The sequence below is a fragment of the Parambassis ranga genome, unplaced genomic scaffold, assembly GCF_900634625.1.
Source record: "Parambassis ranga unplaced genomic scaffold, fParRan2.1 scaffold_27_arrow_ctg1, whole genome shotgun sequence".
Lineage (NCBI taxonomy): Eukaryota > Metazoa > Chordata > Actinopteri > Ambassidae > Parambassis > Parambassis ranga.
Window position 1 is genome coordinate 1500942 of NW_021144800.1, and position 13273 is coordinate 1514214.

The 13273-nt window shown below is 42.5% G+C and overlaps 1 non-coding gene across 1 annotated transcript; it reads left to right on the forward strand.

Moving 5' to 3' along the window:
• Nucleotides 1-11246: 11246 nt before the first annotated feature.
• trnas-aga (transfer RNA serine (anticodon AGA)) lies at nt 11247-11328 on the forward strand. Its single transcript has one exon. It is a non-coding gene; the product is annotated as a tRNA-Ser (tRNA).
• The last annotated feature ends 1945 nt before the right edge of the window (nt 11329-13273 follow it).

Below are 13273 nucleotides of genomic sequence, written 5' to 3' on the forward strand. Positions count from 1 at the left end.
AATTTATTAGCATGCAATCTCTATTACAAAGTGTATTATATTAACATCCACACAATGATGCTATTTAACTCATTATTAAGGCATTCAAAGTACATTCAAATCCTAATTAGATAGCAGAGAGCAAATACAAGGAATTATTAAACATCACATCTCATAGAGAAATATGCTGCAGCTCATTGACTAATAGGGTCACTGTAAATGTATTTTTTATTTTCAATATATATACACAATATTTGAAACACAATGTTTTCAATTGCAGGCATCAGCCCAGATGTGCACCATTCAGTGAGAGTTAGGCTTGTCCTTGACATGCAGATAATCAACAGAGCCACAAATCAAAACAGATGTAATAATGTTGTATGTAGACAGACCTGTGAAAGATGGTGCTTTCTCTTGCAGTCAACATAACAGCAGTAGCTTGTCTGGTCAGACGGTTACACCTGATGTCCTCCTTAAAAAGAAAATCACTGTTCCTCCACACAAAACATGATGCTGTTATTAAACTGGACAGGACTCACCTCTGACTGACTTGATGCAGAGAGTCTACAGGAAGACATGACCCCCTGTTTCCAGCCCTGCTTCATCCGTTCGCTCACTGGTTTCCCCCGTCGCTCAGCTGGACTGTATGCCCACACGGTTCTGTTCACCTGATGAAGCTGCTGTTGTCTTCTCTCCCTGTGAATGGTTGCTGCCATGTTCAAGGTGTTCGCGGTGGTTTCTTCCAATGTGACCATAGTGAGTTGTAGACTCCATATTCTTTGGTGCATCCATCAATTCCACAAACAAAGTCCGGACTACGACTATGAGCAGTATTTATATGACTCAGTAAAGACTTGAGAGTGAGAGCTACAAACACAAAGCAGATAACACAGCGCCAAATCATTCCCTGTTTTTAGCCTTAGCTAGCAGCTAGCTGCCTGCTCTGCATGAAGCCGACCTGCTGACACGTCATGATGAAGGTACGTACCACAATTCCATGTCTTATAACAACAGAAACCACTTACTATTTATCAATTATCCAGATATGCCGATATATTATGAAGTAATATGACCTTATTTACGTGAATATAGTTTGTACAAATGCAAATTAATCGTATTTAGGCTTAGTGCCCCTCCCCGCTCCCTCTTGGAATATGGTACATTCCACCTGTCGCGTTTTTTTCCACTTGGAGTCCGTGAAGCTAAACTTTAAGCTAGAGGTTACCTGCTGCTGCTGTGAAATCATAATTCTCAACAAACTGTGGATGTCAGACTCATAAAATGGACAAACTGGACGAGGTTACACCTGCCACAGTCAGAGGTATGCTACAAGGGTTACTTTGATGTTGTGCTGGTGTTAATGGTGAGTTAATGTAGTTAGCCTAGCTTAACAAGTTGTGGATTCGCGGCTAAAGTTTAGCAGCTAAAACACATAAAACGGACTAATCTAGTAATAGCTTATGTCTCATTGAGCTGTGGGGCCATTCTCTCAATGTCAAGGACTGTAAACACTGAAAATACAGCAACAACTGGTCATTTGTAAGACATGAATACATGATGTTAAGTTCACATACTACTCTTGAAGTAGAAGTAGCAAGAAATAAAAAATGTGGAAACAGGTGCTGACAAAATATCCTCACCTACTATGTAAAAATCTGAAGGAATTTAATGATAACCTCTGTTTCTTGGCCCTGACTAACTTTTCTGTTTTACAGCTGCTAATATTGGAGAAGACTTGATCCCATCGCTTTCCCGAGATGACGTTAAAGACCTCTTTCCTGGTCCTGAACATTTCTGGAGGCGCCGGGCTATATGGCTTGTAGTGAATCAAAATGAAAAGGTCAGATCTGTCTGTCACAGTATAACAGGACTGATAAACAGCACATGGTTCAATATCACTATCTGTTTCAAATACATTTTTTAAAAAGTTATTTTCACTTTCAGTGTTTTTTTTCATTCCCCAAAATGATAATGTGACTATGACAAAAATGCTCAATAAATGTTTGTGTAAATGTGTTTTAGGTGGATACTGCTCCGGAAATTCATCAATCTCCCCCACTGGAGGCAGTGACCTTCCAAAAGAGGAGGCAAATACTTCTAAATTTGTGACTATGTCCAACCCAGAATACATGGTGTTCACGGACAGTGAGCTTGAACAGGTGCGACGCTCCTACTTCGAGCAGAAAGGACTGGGAACTGAGCACAATGTGACCTTATCCAAGGAGCTCTTTTGCCGACTCATAAGAAACACTATGACTGATATGATCTCCATCGCAAGAGCCACAGAGGACTCCAGATACCCTGCCAAACATGAGGTGCATGCCATCAGTATAAGTTTTTCTTCATTTACTATGTATGCCTTGCAGGAGCATGTTGCCAAAAAGCTCATGAAGAGACTCTCAAATGTGAAAAGTCCAAGGAAGACCAAAGTTCCACCTTCCAAGAAACCACGGCAAGAAGTCAGTTCTGCAGATTCCAGTGCATCCACCATTATTCTGGAACATTCTCCTGTTAGTTCCATGGGCATCCCAGTGTCACCTAGAGCCAGCACCCCAGTGCAGAACGGGACAGCAGTGATGAAGAATGTATGAATTGTATTAAATATAATTTTGGCTGAGTTCATTCATATGGCACATTCTGGACATTCAGCAGCTTTGGAATGTTTCACTATGTGTCCAAGAGTGTCTGTACTCTGGTCCAATATTTTACTTTTATATCAAGTAACACAAACATTAATGAATTAATGCTACCACTTACTCAGTTTATTATACTGACAACTTGCTTGTTTGGATATCTCATGTCCTCTTTCCATCATAATGTCCCTGTAATGTCTTCAGCTTGTTCAGTTGATGTCTGGACAGCCAGAAAATCCAAGCAGGACACTACAAGACCCTCCAAGAAATGTACAAGTCCAAAAAGCCAAACAAAGCTGCAGTAACTCAATTGCTGAACCTTGAATCCGAGTCTCGAAGACGCTTCATCACCTCTGACGTCTTAAAGGATTCTAGAGGCTTACCCTTGTTTCAGGGAACTGGATCACGTAAGTAATGTTGGTCCCACTTAGTTCACATGACTCAGTTTGTAGCCTGACATAAATAGCATAATGTTCATATGTCTCACACATTATAGATTTGTTTGGCCTGATGGTGAATCATTTTAGATAGAATGTTAGACTTTTTTTAATTCTTCACTGAATCTGTTTTTCAGGTGCTTGACGAGCTGCAGCCAATTCTCCAACCAACCAACTTCCAGCACATATCAGAGATGCAGAACAGATGGAAAAGGTCCAGTTTTATGGTGTGATGAAGAAGGCCATGAAGCCTCCAAAAACTTTGAATGGAGGTGAAGTCATGAAACATTTAGTTCTTTTTACATAATAATGTCTCAGTTATTTATGTTACAGTTACTTATAGTACCACGTTGTATTGTGCCTTTTCCATTCAACCAGTGGAGCATATCACAGCTGTCTCCAGAGCCCTGCCACTGCTCTGTCCGTCCAGCACTATGCCACCAAAGAAACTGGGCTCAAGCAGCCAGGCTCTTTTCCATGTCCTTTCGGTAAGATTGTTCATAATATATTCCTGTTTTTCATACATTTTATATTTAGTTTAGTTACTTTGAGATAAACTTTGATCATTTCCAAAGTTCCAGGGGAAGGGGAAGTGTTTTCTACAGTGTGCTTAATGTAGTACTGACTTCATTGGCTCTAGCTGTGCTGCAGTCAGCATTTGCAGTGCTGAATGCTAAGGGGATTTATTGTGACCATAGAATTTCACTAATGTCCTCATCCAGGTCAAAGTTCTGTTTTTCTAATCTTCTTCATTTATTTGTGTCATCCAGACTTCTGAGGATCCTGATGGGTTCATGCAGCAGCGGGGCCTGTCTTCTCCTGTTCTGCTTGTTTCTGAGGACAACTGCATGATCGCCGTTGGAAACACTCCAGTGAGCAGCTTCACCATGGACAGACTTAATGAGGGACTTCTCTACCTCATGGCATATTACTATGCCCTGCACATACCCAAAGTGCATTTCTACACTCCTGTCAGTACTGCAAACAGAGGTACACAACCATTCAGTCCATGAGCAGGATTTGACCTCCCACTACAAAGAAGCGATTGGTGAGTGGAAGTCCTTCCCTGAGTGAGTGAGCCCCTTTGTTTGTAGAAGCTTGTGTTTGATTTTCAAAGAAAAGTTCATCACATTCGTCACATTTGTTGTTGATGTTTTTTGGAATGTGGAAGTGGTCCTGTTTTGAATTAAATACAATATATTGAATGAAAAACTTTTGGTGTCTTGATTTAAGACCACTTCACTTATATTTGTTATACTGCTTTAAGGAATGATGTCTTATTTTAACTACATTTGTGCAGATTAAGGTGTCATTTCCTAAAGGTAATTTAGTAGATAGACTTAAATTCTAATTTTAAGTTACTTAATCTTAAATTAGTGGTTTTTCATTTCTGGTTTTAGAACAAAATGGATTAATTTAATGTTTTAAGTTGCATTTTAGTCTTACAGAGCCAAGACCTATTTTAAGAATTCTTGTCAATGTCTGGAGTACATCTTCCAAATCACAGCGGTGTTACAGCACCTCTGATTGACCCCACACCCCTGTGAATCACCCAGGAAGGGGAAGACCTTAACACACATGGAGGAGGCACATGTTAGCCCCAGTGGCCTAATGGATAAGGCACTGGCCTCCTAAGTGCAGAGGTCAGTGGACCAAACCAACCTGTGTGAAAATGCATCTCAATGTTTTCCCTAAAGAAGCAAAGTCCACATGTCGGTGTGTCTCAGCAGCTCACTGTTCATGAGCACTATGCTGCACAGTGAACTGATATACACTCTAAAAACTGTAAGTAGGCTCTACTCAACGTCTGTGGTGAAACATTTTTACACTTAAAATATTAAGTAAACATGAAACTAATTATTTAAATATACTAACGAAACTGAGTAAATGTAAGTAGAAAAGTATATCTGTGGATGCTCTCATTCATCAGGTCAGAGTCATTTCCAAGAGTTTAAATCGAGGCAGCTGGACTCCAGGACTGTTTTTGAAGATGTTTCCCACTCCCCCGAGTGGCTTCTTCAGTTCTGCTACTGCTCTGGTTGGAATCTGAGTTTTATGTGTTCAGGACCTCTGTGGGTGGATCTTGCAGGAGCTACCGTGACTAAGATCCCTATAGTTGGTTAATGGTCAGTTAACAACCAGAAAGTGTGTCTGGGCCATGTGCAGGACTAGTTGACGGCCCATCGTTAGAGATTGAATGTGAGTGAAGTCTGCTAGGAAGGGATGAAGGGACAGAGCTGTAAACAGGTGAGAGCTGATGCAGCATCACTTATTACCTGAGTTTCCCCTCAGGGAAGCTGCTGTTTACAAGCTGTTTAAAGAGAGAAGCAAGAAACCAACAGAGTGAAGGAGCTCCATCCGTCTGATGCATGTGCAAGGTAACCTCACCTTCTTGTTCTGGTGTCTCAAGGTGTTGGTTCAGGTATGTCAGCGCTGAAGTTACAACATAATAACTAAAGTCAATGCAATTATCTTTACTTGAAACAACGTAAAAAATAGGATTATGTGACTTAAAAGCGGACTATTATACAACAAACCAAATGTGTTTTATTTACTTCATTTTGAAATGAAAAAATGTAAATGATTAATAATGGGTAGCAGGGTAGTAGGCTGCGCCATCCAGAGGATTCCAATTCCCTGAATGGGAAACAGCTGGTTTGGGACTTCCACATGCTTTCCTAATGGAACACATGATGTGTTTGTGTAACACTGGAGATGTTAGCTGTACATGTGCAGAACAAAGACATGACCCACAGCAGACCATCATGTTTAAGGAGCAGCAGGAAGTCCTCTTCTTAGTAACATTTAGGTGAATGGGACGGCACATTTGATGTTTGACTTCATCTATGAACACATGTCTGCAGCATGTTTACTGCATTTGAACTGTTACTAATGTCATGATGCCAGCTGTGTCAGCTTTGTCTCCCTTTAAGTCCTCCATCTTCCTGCTTCATGTACTTTGTTGTTTTGTTGGATATCCTGTTTTATTGTGAAAGGACTCTTTCCTTCCTCTTGTGTTTCCCTCCTTGGTGGTCAGCTGCTCCGCCATGATTGTTGTCACCTGTGTCTTGTGAACTCTTGAACACTGTGCTCAGGGCTCTTGGTAGTTGCTGCTTCTTCTCCTGTGCTCCTCCAGACACTCCCAGTCCTCCCCTCTGACTGAGCTCACCTGCTTCCACTCCATGTTGATCGGCTGTTCTCACCTGTGTCCTTGTGTATATAATCCCCGAGTTTCTCCTGGTCCTTGGTCAGTGTGTCTGTTCCAGTCTGTGTGTCCTCTTTGTTCCTGTCTCACTCTGTGTGTCCTCTTTGTTCCTGTCTCACTCTGTGTGTCCTCTTTGTTCCTGTCTCACTCTGTGTGTCCTCTTTGTTCCTGTCTCACTCTGTGTCTGCAGTTGTTCTCCTGGATTCACAGTTTTTTTTCCATGTTATTTCTTTTGTTATTTGAGTTTCTCTTTTTTGGGTGTAAGTTTATGAACTCACCTTTAAGTCTCCAATAAAACCAGTTTATTTCACAGACATTTTTTTCAAGTAACAATTGTTTTATTTGACACCTCGTCTCTGAAGGTGTTCATATAGATGCATAAAGGCCTGTTCAACAGCAGCCACTTCCAGTACTGAACCACTTTTCTCCACTTGGCGACACACCGGCTGAGAAACCATTGTGTAGCACCTATACTGTTAGGCAGAGGAGAATAAGCTACAGGACCAGTTCTAGATTCGTAGGAGGGGTAGGTGTAAAATGAGAATCAGAGCAAGAAAAGTTTAAATAAAAAGCCGGCAATTTACTACAAAATTAGACAAACAAACAAAAACATTTCAGGCACTTAATAGTGTTAAGGTACCTTTAAAATTTCCCTCTGAGTTGCATTCCACCTTAAGTGTTGTATTAAAGCTGAAACAAAGGTTTTGAGTTCTTCTGCTCTAGTATGATTTTATCTAACAACCGATCGATCTAGTTTTTCTTTGGTTTTGGGTAATAAACATATTATTCATCCAAATTGGGAATTTAACTGGCTCATAGGTTTACATTCCTCACCCAATACACATTTCAATATCAACAATGTCCCTTTAAATTGACCAACACAAATCAGTTAAAGTCGTTGACAGTATCAAAATCAAAACAATAGAGGTTACAAAGCAATAATAGAAATTTTCTCAATGTCCATCTGCTCAGTAAATACTCCAAATGTCCGTTATCAGTGTGTGTCTGGGTTTACACACAGCTCCTTTAAAGTCCAATAAATCCAAAGAAAATTCCAACTCCTACCGCGACCTTGATGTAGCAGTGAGTTTATGGTGAAGAAGGTACCACGTGCAGTCCTTTTAGCGGTCCTAGGCACCACATTCCATGGGTTGGCTCGCCACTCGGATCTCCGAGGTTCAAGTACAAAACTCCGGTTCTTCTCCGGGGGAAAAATAAAACCTGGCCAAAACTCGTCCTGTTAGTGTATTTAATCCTTATGTAATCCACACCCAGGTCTGGTAAGGAAAGATGAAGACTTTTACTAATTGTAATGTCTTTCAGTTGTTGCTAGCTCCCAAATATCCTCAGATGTTGTTCAGCTAATGGCCGCTGCATCGTCTGCTCCACCTGGTGAGGCTGTGCTCTGCTACGCCGCTTCGTGGGTGGGGAAGGGGCACTTGTCTTGGACAACTTTAATAACTTAATGACAACTTAAATATTTATTATTATTTTCGTTCTCATCACAAAAAGTCATGAATTATTTAACTATTAAACTTAACTTTTTACTGACCTACTTATTTTTTTTTTTTATCATTACAAGTCTTTTTGTAGCGGGGGTTACACATATCACTGTCCTCCATGAGGAGACTGTCCTCCATGTCTAGATAAGGCTTGCTGTCTAGCAGCTGGAGAAATGTCTTTCTGTGGCATTAGCTCAACATTGAATCATAAAGTTTGTTGCATAACAGGAAGTGGTCTTGTATTAGGGTGTGACCCTCCTGAGAAGCAGAACCTCTCCTTTATAGGGGCTGTCTTGATAACTGCCTCTCATTTCCACCTGTTGTCTGCTCCATTTGCACAACAGCAGCTGAAACTGATTCACAATCAGTGTTAATCCTAACTGGACAGGCTGGTTTCACACAAGTGTGGCCACATCAACCTGTCTCTGGCAACAGATCATCACCTCATCACCTCTCACCAACCTCCCTTCATCTGCTTGGAGCCGCAGCCAGGCGGTGCCAGATCGTTCATATGGTGGCATATTAGTCATTCATTTATTGCCACATGTTTTCATTGAATGTTACATGTATTGATTTAATTTCTGCATTGTGGGTCAAATAAAGGTTTCCTCCATTTTAATTCATATTGATTCAGTTCACGCTGTGTTTATGTCTCCCTGTAGCTGACAGCAGCCACAACAGGGCAAACACACACACTCTTCTCCCAGCTCTTATAAAGACGTCCGTCATGGAAGCAGAGTCCTACCGGAGCTCCAGATAGACACAAACAGCAGCAGCACTCTGTGACCCATGTCCACTCTGTGTGTCCTCCAAACAGTCTTCCTCAGGTCTTTATCAGCACAGCAGTCAGGTCCAGCCCTCTGGGGGGTTCTGCTCTCAAAGGTGATCTGGAATGACAGCTGACAGCAGAGAGAGGAAAGCTTTAAATGTACTGCTACAACCTGATTGGCTGCATGAGCAGCGAGGCAGCGCCTGATTGGTGGAGGAGCTGACTAGAGAGAGTGTCAGTGCATCAGTCATGTGACTTGTCAGCTCTGCTCTTTCTGCCTTTTCCTCTGAATCTTTTCATCTCATCAGTGTTCCGACCTCATACGTCCTGCATCAACATGAAGCTGCTGTTTATTCATGCATTTCTAACACACAGCTGACAGGTCCGTCACTACCTGCAGTAAGGTATTGGATCTGGACTGGAAGCTGAGTGAGGAGAGAAGCATTCTGAAGGCTTCCAGTGACTGACGTGTGGATGTTGAATCTGTCTGAGTCCAGTGTTCAGCTCAGTCCAGCTGCTGCACACAGTGAGGAGCTGTGACTGCATCCAGCTCAGTCCTGCTATGAACTGTGAGTCTGAACTTTGGGGTCGACCCTGCAGGATCCTGCAAAGGCCCAACAGCCTGTTGTACTGATGCACAGGAAGCCTTTCCACAGTTGAAGCAGGCAGTGTGTGTGTCTGAAGCAGTGTATTGTGTGTGTGTGTGTGTGTGTCTGTATATGTGTGTGTGCATGTGTCTGTGTGTTAGTGTGTGTCAGTGTCTATATTGTGGCCCTGTGTTGGCCTCTCAGGGAGTGTTGTGTTGTTGCTGCTGTCTCTGCCCTGTGTGTGCAGGAGGTTGCTGGGTGGAGCTGATCCTGAGCTTATGCAGCTCTCCTGTGCTGACGAGCTGGAGACGGTTTAAGAGTTCCCAGTCTGTTTGCTTCACTCTCTCTCTCCCTGTCTGGCCTACTAGGAGGGCTGCTCTCTCTCCAGCCTGCTGCAGGCATGGCGGTGTATTTTGTTTGCACATTTCCTTGTTTGTCAATTGTTGGTGTACAACTACTGTTCTTTCTTCAATAAAATGGTCAAACGGTTAAAGTTGTGTTTGTCCTCCCCAATGTGTCACACTTTCTGAGCCGGTGTGACAATAAATGTGTGTGCATGTCTGTAAGAGTGTGTGTGTTGGTGTGTGTGTTGCGTATATATGTGCACGTGTCTATATGTGGGTGTGTGTGTCAGTGTGTGTGTGTGTGGTCAGCCTTCATCCTTCCTGTCAGCAGAGCAAAGCTGTATCAGTGTCTCATCCAGGTCTCAGCTCCTCAGGCTTTCTTCAGAAGAGCTGTCACTGTTGGAGTATCTGTTGCACAAGTGCTGCACATATCTGATCTAAGTTCTTTCTGAATCCTCACATCTAAAGTTACAGAGAACTTTTACAAACTCCCTTCTTGTTGGCTGCTACAAGCCGACAGCCTCCACACATCAGAGGCCTGCACACCATGAGCTTCCTGCACTTCCTGCTGTTGATGACAGCTCTCTCTCAGATTGGGAGATTAGACTGATGTGACTGTGACATCATGACGTCACTATTCAGAGCCTGCTGTTTAACATGCTGCTCACAGAGAGACAGAGACAGCAGCAGCACTCTGTGAGCCAGGTCCACTCTACTTGGAGGAAGTAAAATGCCTCATTTCATCAAGATGGAGACACTGAAAGAACACAACCAGCAGCTGTGACACATCAGCTTTTCCTCTTAATCTACTCAGTTCATGGATGTTCTGACACACGTCCTGCCTCGTGCTTCAACAGGAAGACTCATCAAGTTGATAGCAGCTTCAAAATAAGTGTGTATAAGTATTAAAACACTAAACTGTGACTTCAGTGAGTCTCCTTTATTTGAGCTGATTCATAAAATGATCATAAACACATGACAAATGAAATCCATTCAAACTCTGAAGTTCACCTCATCATATCCCAGTGGCAGACAGAACAGGCCCCCTGAGTGACAGCAAAGCAGTGAGCCCCCTGCTGGTGATCAGCTGCATGTACCAGAAGCAGACAGAGATTTCTGATATGATGTTAAAGGTGTCACAGAGGAGGATCCGACTGTCTGACCTCTGATTCTTCTGTCAGCATCAGACACATCACAGTTTGATCAGTTTTCAGATCACACACAGCAGCATCAGTAACACTGAGCAGACATTACACACTCCATCAAACACACACACACACTGCTCACTTATAACAGGGATAATAAGTAAAGTTCTTTACAATAAATTCACATTCACATTTTATTATCACTTCACACATGGCACAGTATATATGGCAGAGAGTTAAAGGTGGAATATGTAGTCAGAGTTAATACCAAATATTGACACTAGGTGGCAGCACTTCAGCCTCCATCCACTGCTGCACTACCAGCACCACTCTCAGTGCTTTTTGTTTCCATTGACTGTACAACATGATTCAATCCATGTTATTTATATGACAAACTATGTGTAGTGTTTCTATGTGTGTAGCTGACATGTTGCTCAGCTTCCATTGGACACATTTACTAGATGGAAGCTGCAGCAGGATTGGCTGATGACTGATCACAGGTGTGAACAATCAAACCTGCGAATGAAATGGAAAACAAGTAAAGGAGCACCAACACCAAACTGGACAGGACAAACTGGACAAGACCATGCACTCATGGACAGAACCAACCTGGGTCGTCAGACTCTTCATCGTTACCTTTTGCCGGTTGTTGTGGCCGAGTGGTTAAGGCGATGGACTAGAAATCCATTGGGGTTTCCCCGCGCAGGTTCGAATCCTGCCAACAACGGTTCTTTTCATCTCCAAGATCACTTTATGCCCCTCCATCGTTTACACTTAACAAGTCTGATGTGTTAACAACGAGCTCTATGAAAAAGGTCATCTTGACCAGTCAGAGTGCTGCCATTTATATTGACTGTCTGAGGACCAAACCCTGGCACAGTCCATCTGACACTTCCAAAAACTATCATTTTAAAAACGCTGGACCGAGAGCAACTGGTGTGCAGTGAGGAGGCAAAGGATAAAACGTCCCAGCACATTTCAAACCCAGTTTCACCCTGAGGCAGAGACTGCTTCACCTTAAGGACAAAACACCTGGGAAAGGCAGATCTCAACGTACTACAATAGTCAGAATGATTCATCATGTGGTGACCAGATGAAAAATCTCATCTCTGGCTGAAGACTTGTTGAGATAGCATAGACAGACACACTCTGAGTCTGTCCACATCAGTGTCAGTGAAGATTTCAGATTGTTTATTAAGTATTCATCCTTGAGATTTTCCAAACTTGTTGTGGACAGCACGCTTTTCATGTCAGGATGGCCGAGCGGTCCAAGGCGCTGCGTTCAAGCTGGGGAACATTCGTCCGTCTAAGATGGGGAAGAAGGGGGGAGAAGAAAAGAAGAGGAAAAAGAGGGGAAAAAGGGAAAAATGAAAAAAGAAAGGAAAGCTGTGGAAACATATCTAATTTATGTACGTATTTCAAACTTTTGAAATACTTAGGATTTTACTTTGGACCACAGCTTGGATTCGAACCGGCGACCACAGGAATGCTAGTGTTGATCTGCATCTGCTACATTTTTGGCATCATTTTTACAAATGGACATATGGATAAACGTTTTAATAGTCTGCCTAAAGTAAACGGAGTGTTACTATTAAGCAGGGACTCTCCCATGTTGTACTCTATTTACCTTTGTTGCATAACACAGACCACAGACACATGAAATGAGACTGTTTCGGGTTTATTAACTCAAAATCATATTTTCTTACATCCCAAATAACGCTGTAATCCGACCCATATTTACAAATAAATGTCCCTTCAGTCCCGATCAAAAAGTAACAGGCAAACAAACAAAAAACTCCTCCTGGTGAACCCCACACAGGATCCTCTCTCTCCCTGGGCGATCCTTGTCCATAAAAACAAATGGTTATTGTCCGTATTTTTTTTTTCAAATCACGGGTCCCTCTTACTCTCCCCGTTTTCCCGTTTTCCTTCTCCTGTCTGCCACCGCTGTCCTTCACGTCTCTCTCCTTTCACCCACAGCATGTCAGCTGGCAAAATAGATCACCCGACCCCCGCTGTCCTCTGACACGCCGTGTACCACAACATATAATATAAAATATAAAATAAAATATTACAAAGAATGCCGTAGCTTTAAGCAGCATTAAGGGACAATGTTTATTTACAGGAAGACATTTCTATATGGCCATACACCATAAAAATCTAAATAACTTATGTGGTAGTGCTGTGGTAGTGCTTAAACGGTGCTGTGGTAGTGCTTAAACGTGGGTGGAAATACTTTGATTCTCAGGTTTGGTGTTTAAACACTGCACCTTAAATAACATTAGTAAGCACCGAGTGGCAAAAGCAAAATCCACTTTGTGTAACGACCGTAACTCAACAAATCTATCAATCTATAAAAACGTCAACACAGTACAAGAGTTTACATCACACACAAACTTAAACTAGTGTCACACGGCACTGTAGCAAGTGTTTAATTACCGTACCGACTGTTTTTCTCGCTAGCTAGTGCAGAATGAATGACGACCGGTATGCGCCATACTGATTCTCTGCTCCAACATTTGTCCGCTGTGATTGGTCAAATGTTGGAAATGTTGGACAGTGGGGAAGAAATCCGCTAGCTCAGTGGTCCCCAACCACCGGGCTGGGGACCGGTACCGGTCCATGGGTCATTTGGTACCGGGCCGCACAGAACGACTGAGCAAAAAAATATA